Consider the following 7,821-nt stretch of genomic DNA (forward strand, 5'->3'; position numbering starts at 1 on the left):
GAAAGGGCAGAGGGCAGGCGCTGACTGCCACTGATTGATGAGCTCCAATTATTTTCCTTCATTTTAAACATGGGCAGAGGTCTGGAAGGTAATCAGCTGGGAAAAATGAAATGTGGAGCTGTGTCAGTGCTGCCAAGGGCTCTCCCCTGCTGAGGATGGAAACCTCATCCAGAAAGGAAAAAAAAAAAAAGCTGTTGAAAGGATGGGCAGGGGTGAGGGTTGTGTGCCTGGTGGTACTTGATGGTTCCTGAGTCATGAGCTCAAATCTCATCTTAGTCTTCAAATTTTCCCTCTGGAGTTGGGATCCTGTCTAACCTCTTTGCAGCCCGCCAGGCTGTTATTCCAAGCATCCTTCCTGCACCCTACACGCCTCTTGGCTTAAAATTCATTCTCCAAAGCACTCAGGTTGCCTTTCCAGACCCCATTTCTGAGGTCTAAGACTGCTAAAGCTGCATTTCCTCCCGAGGGCAATGGCAAAGCTTGTTGCGCTGGCTGGGTGTCCCTGGCAGGGGCTGGGGTTATCTGGGGGGCTGCTGGCAACACTCATGCCTGCAAGTGTTTAATATCACATTGCCAGTGGTGCCTGGGGCGTATTCCCCTTGGCTTCACCCACAGCGAGTAACAGCTTACTGGCAGAGCGATGGATACAGGTGACTGGGTACCGGAGGGGATGCTAGAAGCCACCAGGGCACAGGTTGGCAGATGGATGCTGCAGGAGATGGTTTTCACCTTGTCCCTGTGTTGCTTTCTCCTTCTCCCACCGCTTTCCTTCTGCACACGTGGCAGGAGAAGCGTTTCACCGTGGCAGGGGAGCATTGCTGATGAGGACGGTGCGACTGGTGCTTGGGGTGGCCCATCCCACCAGGGATGCTTCAAACCTTCAGCTTTAATTGCCTGCTAGTAAATACAAATCGACTTGTTCACTGCAAAAAAGGCCCTGCTGAAAAAACACACTGGAAGTCAGTTGTCATCATGCAAACGTATTTCACACTTTGAAGTGTTTCTTTTTTTTTTCCTTTTTTCTCCAAAGTAATTTTAAAAGCCCTGACACAACAACATCGCTCCACGAAGGAAGACACAGGCGTCTGTGATACTTGCAGGCTTCCTCATGACTCTCGTTTCCCAGAGGCTGGAGCAAAACGGCTCTTTCTGGGGCTGAACCTGACTGATGTAGTCTCAGCTGAGGATACTAATTAAAAAAAAACAAAAAAGAGATTGTGAGCTTTACCTTAGAGGAGGAAGGGGTGGGATATGTATGGCAGCTGTGGGGCTCCAGGGCTTTGAGCTCAGGGACGCAGCTCAGCAGTAACGTGGGTGCTGGGGGGAGCCGTGGGGACGTAGCAGTGCTGAGGCGCTCCCCAGGGTCTGGAATCCCTGGATCCTGCTGAGATCCCAGCTAGGACCAGGCAAAGCACAGCCTGGCCTTGTTTCTTAAGCCAGGTGTGATAATTAGCAGCCAGCCCATTAATCAAGGCAGTTGTTGGGGATTTGTGGCCATGAAGCTCTTCTGACTCTGCTTCTGCTGCGCAACCTGGTCTAGCAAGCTTCGCTGTATATTTAATTTCATCTTTATTCCTCTAAATCCTCACTTTAAGCAGAACTCTCTCCTCTTGGGGATGTGAAAGCACGGACGAGCACTGGTCGAGGTAAATCCCTTTTCAAAGGCATACAAAGCTGGTGGGGTCATGCAGAGGAGGGATCTGCGGCTCAGCCAGGACCTGCTTAATGTGATTAGTACCACAGGAGAAAATATTTCAGGCAGGAAAAACCCTTTGTGCGCCCCTGAAGTTCACAGAGATAGAAAAAAATAATTGAAAATAATATTTTGCCTTAGAAACAGGCAACACTGAAGAGAAGCGGTGCTGGGCGCTTCGGGAAATTTCAGGCTCATTACAGGGAATGAGTGGTTGCTGTTTAATTGCCACCTTATCGTGGAGGGCTGGATCGCATCCCCAAGCACCGCCTGGCATGGTATAGAGCTGCTCTGCGCATCACTCCCTTCAACCAGGCTTTTCTCCCTGGAGCTGCCCCAGTTTGGAAAGGTATCGGGCAGAGCTGCTGACCCAAGCCTGGATCCGAGGGCTGGGGACAGGTCCCGAGTCTCCGACCGGCTCTTCTCTCCCTCAGGAGATCCTAAGGCTGAGCTTTCGCTCTCTGCCAGCCTGGATGAGCATCCACTCCTCTGACATCCCGACAGGATAATCTGGTCCTTAACTCCCGCCGGGGCTGAGCAGCGGGCAGCAGCATCATGTTCGCTTTCTTTTTAAATTCCCTTCCCCAGTGACGGGCGCTGCCAAGTGAGGGATCTGAAAATGAGCTGCCAAACCCTCCAAACCACCAGTGCTCTGTGCGTTTTGTTGGGGGTTTTTTGTTGTTTTTTTTAAATGAGGGTAAAAGTGGGGTGTTTTTAATTACTTTCTATTGGCACCTCTTTTAGATTACCCTCATTTTGCATTTTCAGGCTTTACTTGAGCTCCCATAAGTAAGAAAAAGGGGGGACGTGGCACTGTTTGCCATGGGCAGGAGGGCCACGGCGCGGGGCTGCCAGTGTGGGGCTGCGAATGCCCCCAGAAAGCCTGAAGCAGTTCCTTGCAGCATCCCACGAGTGACACAGCGATGCTCCTCATCCCTCTGGTCCGAAAAGGAGCGGTGGGGTGGCCTTCGTGTCACCCACAGCTTGGTGGCGGCACCCGTCTCCATCTTCTGCTCCACCTAAGGTCCTGCAAGTGGTTTGCTATCATCCCTGGGACACCTGATTTAATTCCTTCCCTATGCCCATGGCCTCTTCCCCCATCCAGCTCAAGTGGAGCTTATCACATCCCATCCTGTCCTGCCTGATGTTGCGGAGCCAGCGGTCCCCAGCCGGTGGTTCCTGCTGGGTCAGCACAGCCGGGGACAGTCCCGGGGTACCTGTCCTGGGTACAGAGCGATGCTCCAGCATTGCCACAGCAACCAGGTTTGGGGTTTCTGGCATCGCCACGGGGCTCTGGGTCCCCCCGTGACTCAGCTCCGAGGTCCTGCTGCCGTTTCCAGGACGGCTGCCGGCCCCGGGTGCTGCTTGCTAGCGGGGGCTCCATGCCGGAGGTTTATTTATAATCTCTCTATTTTTAGTACAAAGCTGAAATCTGTTTTATGCTGGAGGGATTGGGGGAAAGAAAAAGAAAAAAAAAAAAGAGTTATTTACTTTCTGACACATGAGCTGTCAGTGAAGGCTTTTTTTGGGGTGGGGAGGGTATTTTTGTTGAGTCGTATTTGTCTGTTAGAAAGGAGAAGATGGGAAGGGGGGAATTAAGCCAAAAGGAAAGGCTGCTGGGTGGGTGTCCTGGCCACTTTGGGCACAGAAAACATCACAGCAGCAGCAGCAAGACCAGCCTCCGGTCCTCCTGTTCCCCAAAAACCATCCCTTGGAGCCGGGCAGACTTTCCCCTAGCAACGAGTTTCCCCTGACCAGGGTAGACACGGGGTTCAGAGGAGCCAGCGCGTGGGAAGGAGCCAGAGCGCAGGTGGGAGAGCTTGACTTTTGGGAATACTCTTCGGCAACAGCAAGGCGAGGGGCTGCAGGTGTTGGGGACCATCCCCTGCCCTCCCCGAATGGCCTTTTTAACCAAATTCCCGCTCTTTTGGGGAATTGCATCCTCTGTGGGGATTTTTGGACCAGTTTTGATGCTGGGCTGACCTCTAAGGGAGAGCTCAGTTATTGCATTTATTGGCCTGGAGCGATGCTGAGCCAGGCCTCCCCCAAAATCCTCCCGAAAGCCGCAAAGGTAGCTCAGGGGCTTGGAGCACTTTCTGGGGACACAGCGGGGGGAAAACGCGGAGATGAGCCAGAGCTTTCCGCTTCTGTGGGTCTGGCCTCCCTCGGCCCCCTGAGCCTTCAGCATCAGCAGCTCCGAGCCGGGCTCCGTCGTGCTGGAAGAACACAAACGTGTCGGCTTTGCAGCGCTGTCGGCTGGATGCCCACCTCTGCGTGGGTCTGTTCCATCCCACCTGGGCTTCCTTGTGGGTTTCTCCATTTTTCCCTATTTTTTGCAACCCTGTTTTTCCACCCAGTGAGCAGATGAGAGAGCAGGGAGGTTTTGGGCACCGAGATACCTGGTTTAGATCACGAGCGCTGCTCTCGTGGGGACGCGGCGGTGGCCGGGCGTCACGCACGTGGGATGAATGCACCAGCGGCACGCGCTGCTGGTGAAAAGCTGTTTTCATCCCAAAGCCACATGTGTCAGCATTTTCACTGTCCCTCATCAAAACCACAAAAAAAGAGGAGAAAAAAAAAAAAAAAACCCAACAAGGGCCCTGGGAGCTTCTTGGCTGTTTATGCCTTGTTTTACAGGAGGGCTGGGGAGGAGACCAGGCACCGCAGAGGGGTTTGGTGGCTTTGGTGCCATCCAAATTTGCGGGATGACTGTGTGAGAGGTGGCTTACAGGCACTGGGTGCAGCAGAGGGTTTGCATGGTCACACCACCCACTGTGCGGGGGCCCTGGGTGCCAAATCTTGGTGGCTTCGCAGCTGAGCAGGACCCAGGTGGGCAAAGCCACCATCGCGGTGTGCTCAGGCACCAGAGGGCATCAGGGACCCGCTCAGCCCAGTGCCACCAGTGAGACCAGTGGGGTTCTGCCCCTGGGACTGGGTAGGTGGCAGCTTTCGGTCATCCCCTTTGTTCAGAGAGCCTGAAAACCTGTCCTGTTTTTAAAAGCCAGCTTCACGTCGGCAAGTTGTACACAATATTATTATTTTAGCTATCTGTCCTGTATAACAGTTGGTTTGGTTTTTTTCTTTTTTTCTTTTTTTGAGTTTTACACTCAAGGTTAGAAGGGAAGGACCTCCTATGCGCTGCACTCAGTGGAGCTGGTCGCATTGCCTGCCAGCGAGCGTGGGGTTCAAGGACGCGGGATGCCGTCCCTCTCTTCTCTGACCCCCCCGTCCAGGTGTGTGCAGGACACTGCTCTGCAAACTGCCTCCCCGGCCGCGCTTTTGGAGGGTGGGTATGAATAAGGGCTTCCTCGAGACCATAAGGTGAAGCCTGAAGGATCGTGTTATATTATAAATCCAATTATCACCTCGTTTCACTCGCCGGGAGCTGCCAGTGCCAAGCAGCCGGATTTCCTCCCTCCCTGCATCCTTCTCCTTCCTAGGAGGTTTTTTTCGGCCGAGGGACCGACAAGCCCAAGCCCTGCCACAGCCCTGGGGGACCAGCTTCAGCCTCACTGAACCCCCTTTCCCTCCTGCCAGTCCCACCAGCTTGTAACTGGGAGGGGGTGTGTGTGTATGTGGAAGTAAAACAACTTTTACCTGGGAGCATTTGGTTTCCCCGGCTGAGCCTGGATAGCCTGGGGAGCGGGAGACACCGGGGCGGCTGGCTGCTGGGATGCCTTTCCCGCAGGAGCTGGAGGGAGATGCCGCTGGCAAGGGGAGTGGAAGGAGGACAGAGGTTGCCGTCTCCCAGGCACCAGCTTTTCATCTATTTCCTCCTGTTTCTGTGTTGCCAAAAAAAAAAAAAAGGTGTATCTTCCGAAGCAGGGAGGGCTGGGACGCAAAGCGCCTGCAGCAGGACGGGCTCAGCCTGGATGCGGGGGGGGGTGCTTGGGGGCAGGGATGTCTCCATCCTGTCCCCTCCTGGGTGGGATCTCTGGGAGATGGAGGAGTCCCAACTGCCCCCTCGTTGTCCCCTTATAAGGCGAGAAGAGCCCCAAGCATGGCTCTGCTCTCCAGCCGAGCTCAAAGGAGAGGGAACCAGAAGAAGCCACCATGAAGGTCCCGATGAACCCAAGGCAGCGCCGTCTGACCCAGGTCTGGCTGGGAAGCAGAGCTGTCGTTGGGAAGCCATGGATCTACCCATCACTAGCATCAAAACCATGGTGGAAACTGCCAAGTCACGGGGAGGAAAGCCCTCGCTGAGGGCAGCAATGCTTCTCCCCAGTGGGTTTTGGGGGTCAGTTAGATGAGGCACATGCTCCCTGGGGGGACACCTCCTTGCCCTGCTCCCCCTTACCCATCCTCACCAAGCTCACTGCTCCCTCCTGGGGGTTTGTGAGCAGCCACGTCTGCCGCCACTGTGTTATCGCTCCGCTCATCAGCTGTCTGGAAAGCGTCAGGAGCAAGCAGTCACTCGTGGTCTTCATGGCACTCACTTGCTTCCCATTCTTCGGCATAAATGGACCGTCCCCATAAACACCGGCCAAGAAGGGAACAGGGCTGAAGGGTGGCCATACGTCACGGGCAGGATAATGCACTTAGTGCTGTGTTGAGCAGCCCCATGGTGGGACAGGCTGGCCGGCATGGCTGTGGGATCCCTTCCAGCTGAGATCTTTTCCAGGCGGTAGAAACACTTCAGCAAAGGACACTGAAGCGTAAGGTTATCTACAGATGCCAACAAGCTAGGGATGCCCAGTGTGAATGTGTAGGCACCCTTAGCTCATGCCACGAGGAGCTCCTGCACCTCAAACATCAGTCATCGGACCTTGCCATGAGCATATGTGAAGATGAAGTGAACGTGAGTTCATTTTTGCCATCTGCATCCCAAAACCACAGGGGAAGACTTTCAGAGGGCAAAAGATGACCTTAGCTGCCAGCTCCCACTGACTTTAAGATTCTTTTGAGCTTTTTGAGGGTTTTCTCTCCAAGCTGGGGTATTGGTTGCCTCTCTAGATCTGAGCTGGACCTTCTATAAAACCAACGAGGAAATTTGCATCTAGATAGCATCACTTTTCCCACACAGCCATTGCCAGCGATTGCAAAGGGCAGCGCTGGGCTCTGCTGGGACCAGCCCTGGCTGTCCCCAGCCTTCACTGCCAACCAGGCTTGGGGCTGCTCCTCTCCTCAGGTCCCAGGTAGATAAATGGCCACAAATGTGATTGCGATAGCTGAATGTCACCATATGCCCGTCGGGGATTCATGGTAGGACAACAGCACAAAGTTGCTTGGCTCGCTACAAGCATGGGACAGCAAAAGCCAAGGAGCCATGACACTGGTGTGACATGGCTACTTGATGGCACATGAGAAATAGTAGTTATGGTTTTATTAGTCAAAGGCAGCTCTCACAGATGGAAGAATAACTGAAGAATAATGATTAGATGCCCATGCACTGCCCATGGTTAATGAGAGACAAATTTAACCAGAAAACCCACCCCAATAAATGTGGCTCTGAGTTCCTCAAGAAACTGCAACTACAGCCACTGTGGGAGAGAAGTCACTTGGGCGAGAGAAGCCAAGCTGCGTTTCGTGCCAGTCAAGACTCCTCAGCCGGCTGCTCTGGCTTTTGAGTAATGGTACCAGAGCTGGAGGCAGTGATGAACTTCTCCCCTTGCTTTCCAGGGCTGGAGAAGCTGCTAACGTGAAGAGCATGTTTGTTCAAATGAGACTTGTAGGCTCCGTGTGGGAGCCCCAGGAGGATGACAGGCACAACTCTTTTATGGGAAGCATCTCCAAAATTAAGGAATGCTGAAGGCAAAGAAGACTCAAATACAACTAAAAAGTGATTAAGGCTGACTCTGAAAAACAGGACTTGAGGAAAGAAATCCTATGAGATAAATAGAGGGATTTCACTGCATGCTCAGCATGGTGACATGGCTTGAGCTAAAGGAAAGCCACAGAGCCCGAGTCTGTCTGACACAGCTCAGACCTCACAGATGTTGTTTATTAATTTTGTGGGGGTTTTGTATGTGTTTTTTCTATTTGTTGCAGTGACCAGACTGTGCTAAAAACTATATAGCTGGGGACTGAAACACTCTGGTCCCAGCAGCTTGGCTTCTGCCAGCCCAGGGACCAGCTGGGAGGATTTCTCCGTGATTTGCACTCATGCTGGATGGGACACATTTGGACCT

This window comes from Harpia harpyja, chromosome 18 (genome assembly GCF_026419915.1).
Source record: "Harpia harpyja isolate bHarHar1 chromosome 18, bHarHar1 primary haplotype, whole genome shotgun sequence".
Taxonomy (NCBI): Eukaryota; Metazoa; Chordata; class Aves; order Accipitriformes; family Accipitridae; genus Harpia; species Harpia harpyja.